We start from the raw sequence: 3309 nt of genomic DNA on the forward strand, positions 1-3309 counted from the left end.
AATTCCATCACTTAGGTCCCCTTTGGGTTTGCTTCTTTTGTTGTGGTTGTCTTTCGATTATCAGTTGCTATTTATTTCTTTATTTGCATTCATAATCATTAGTTAATTAATTTAGACTTCTCACACTCTATTTCAGACTAGATAACATAGTGAACAGTAGTAACTCTAGGTTCACCAGATCTCTGGGGATACGACCTTGATACTCACTAGTGCTAGGCCGCATCGATATGTTCACTGCCTTAGGTGTAGGTTGCATAAGTAGCCCATCCAGTTTTTGGCGCCGTTGCCGGGGAATAAGTAACGGTGAACTAGAGTGAATTTTTTTTGTTAATTTAGTCATTATCTGTTAATTCATTTTATATGTATTCTTTGTTTTATTGTTATAGTTGATTAGTGGTTGTTTGGTTGTCGGTTTCAGATAGTTTATGACCAGGAGCTCTAACCTTGATCTCATAGAACCCTTATCTAACCCGGAGCGCTCTCTTAGATTATTAAGACGATGTTTGCAGGCAGTTGATGAGGAGGATAGAGTTACAGTTCAGGTTCAAGGAGCGGACATGATGGAGAACCACAACCCCCAGGCCGATGACGATTAGAGGACGATGTACGAGTTTGCTCGACCATCTTTGGATGGGATGAAAACTAGTATAGTCAGACCTGTTGTAGCAGCCAACAACTTTGAAATAAAAGCCAATGTTTTCCAGATGATCTAGCAGAGCGTGCAGTTTGGAGGATTACCCAACGAGGATCCCAATGCTCATATCTCCAACTTTTTGGAGATTTGTTACACATTCAAAATAAATGGAACAACTGATGATGCCATTCGGCTGAGTGTTTCCATTTTCCTTGAGGGACAGAGCTAAGAGATGGTTGCAATCTCTTCCACAGCAGACAATTACTACCTGGAAGGTGTTGGCCGAAAATTATTTATATAAGTATTTTCCTCCCGCTAAAACTGCTAAACTTAGAAATGACATATATTCTTTTATGCAGTTTGATGATGAAAGCATGTACGATGCATGGGAGAGATTCAAGGACCTTTTGAGATGCTACCCACATCACGAATTGCCAGTGTGGATGCAGGTTCAAACCTTATAAAACGGTTGAACCTTACGACGAGGCAGATGGTGGATGCTGCAGCAGGTGGGGCGCTAAACAGTAAGATGCCCAAGCAGGCTCAGAATTTGATAGAGGAAATGGCCATGAACAATTATCAGTGGTAATCCTTTAGGAGCCGACCAGGAAGACAAGGAGTGGTTAACCAAGTAGATTCTACAGCAGCTTTGACAGCTCAGGTGGAGCTTTTGACCAAGAAGATTAACCAACTCAGATGCTTGCTCATGCAAATGAACGCACGCGAAGTTTTATGGTGGCTCGCACTACAGTGCGAATTGTACTGCGGGAGGTATGTTTGCTTCATCTTCCTCTACTTTTCCATCTGTTTCTGCTATGCCTTCTGATGTTGAGCAGGTTGACTATATGAGGAATGCCCCAAGGCAGCAAAATGATCCTTAAAGCAACACATATAACCCTGGGTGGCACAATCATCCCAACTTCAGTTGGAGGAACAATAATGTTTAGGGTCCACTTGGTTTTCAGAGACTTCATCAGTAGCCACAGTAACAGCTAGCTGGGCTTGCACAAGCTCCTCCTCCACCAGAAAAGAAGTCAAATTTAGAGGAGCATATGATGAAGTTTGTAACGTCTACGGAGATGAGGTTCCAGCAAACTGATAGTGCATTTAGGAACCAGCAGGCCTCGATTTAGAACTTGGAGACCCAGATTGGCCAAATCTCTAAGACATTGTCTAAGAGGCGACAAGGAGCGCTCCCAAGCACCACTGAGTCTAACCCGAGGGAGCACGTGAATGCCATCACTTTGCGTTCAGGTAAGTTAGTTTCAGCTCCTTCTAAGCCTGTTTTTTACGACTCCACTATTGATGTGCAGGTTGAAGCGAGTAGCAAGGTTAGGGAACCTGAGGGACAAAAGGTGAAATCAATTCCAGTTAGGGAATATCAACCTAAGATTCCTTATCCTACTAGAGTCAAACAAGCAGAGGCGCAAGAGCAGTTCAGTAAGTTTTTAGATATTTTTAGACATCTGCATATTAACTTACCTTTTATTGATGCATTGGAGCATATGCCGAAGTATGCCAAGTTCTTAAAGGACATACTTAGCTGAAAAAGGAAGTTGGAGGAGGTAGCCTATATTCAGCTTAACGAGGAGTGCTCAACGGTGTTTCAGAGCAAGTTGCCAGAGAAATGTCACGATCCAGGGAGTTTCACTATTCGTTGCACTTTAGGTAATTTGTGTGTTGATGATGCATTAGCTGATTTAGGGGCTAGCATAAATGTCATGCCAACTAGTTTGTTCAATAAGCTAGGTTTGGGGGAGGCAAAATCCACTAGGATGTGCATTCAATTAGCTGACCGTTCTATTAAGCTTCCTAGGGGAATTGTGGAAAATGTGCTAGTCAAGGTAGATAAGTTCATATTTCCTGTGGACTTTATGGTTATGGATATGGATAATGAGCATGGTGTACCATTGATTTTGGGGAGACCTTTCCTTGCCACAGCTAGAGCTAAAATAGACGTATTTAAGGGAAAGTTAGAACTTAATATAGAGGATGACTGTGTTACTTTTAGTTTACCCCCATTTGATAGTTCTTCCACCGACCAAGTTCATGCCATTTGTAGTATTAATGGAACTGGTCCTGCATGTAATAAACAACCACAGGGCGTACAAATGGATGATGCTATACATGTTTCCTTCCCTATTGAAATGTGTTATTTACCTGAAGAAAACAACTTGTATCAATTTGATACTTTGTGCTTTGATAGACCCGAGAAGGGTAGTTGCAAGTTTGTTTTTGACAGGTCACTTAGCCAGAATTCGAAGTGGATGAATGGGCATCCCGACTCGATGCGGAGAGCACCTCCTTGGTCATCTACTGCACACATCAGACCTTCTCTTTGCACTTATATGCCTCGAGCCCCAGCTTACATTGAGCCCACCTTCAATTTGCTCGCGATGCGAGAATGTCAGAGTCCGCCTAGACCACTCGAACAAAAAGAAGCGCCTTCGGGAGGCATTCCTGAATCTATTTATGCTTTTTGAGTTTTTCTTTGGACATCTTTTATTATTTAGTTACTTCTCTAGTTTGATATCTCAGTTTAATTTTAGTTTATTTTATTTTGAGACGATTTTAGTTTATTGAACCTTTTTACTAGATGTTGCTTGGATTGTGTTATTCTTGAGTTTTGCAGAAGTTAACCTACTCGACGCTCATATGCAATTTGGAGGACTAAC

At 41.7% G+C, this 3309-nt stretch overlaps 1 non-coding gene across 1 annotated transcript; it reads right to left on the reverse strand.

The window, feature by feature from the left end:
- Nucleotides 1-960: 960 nt before the first annotated feature.
- Nucleotides 961-1067, reverse strand: LOC112535090. The gene has a single exon (XR_003079289.1). It is a non-coding gene; the product is annotated as a small nucleolar RNA R71 (small nucleolar RNA).
- Nucleotides 1068-3309: the final 2242 nt, after the last annotated feature.

This window comes from Ricinus communis, chromosome 4 (assembly GCF_019578655.1).
Source record: "Ricinus communis isolate WT05 ecotype wild-type chromosome 4, ASM1957865v1, whole genome shotgun sequence".
Classification (NCBI taxonomy): domain Eukaryota; kingdom Viridiplantae; phylum Streptophyta; class Magnoliopsida; order Malpighiales; family Euphorbiaceae; genus Ricinus; species Ricinus communis.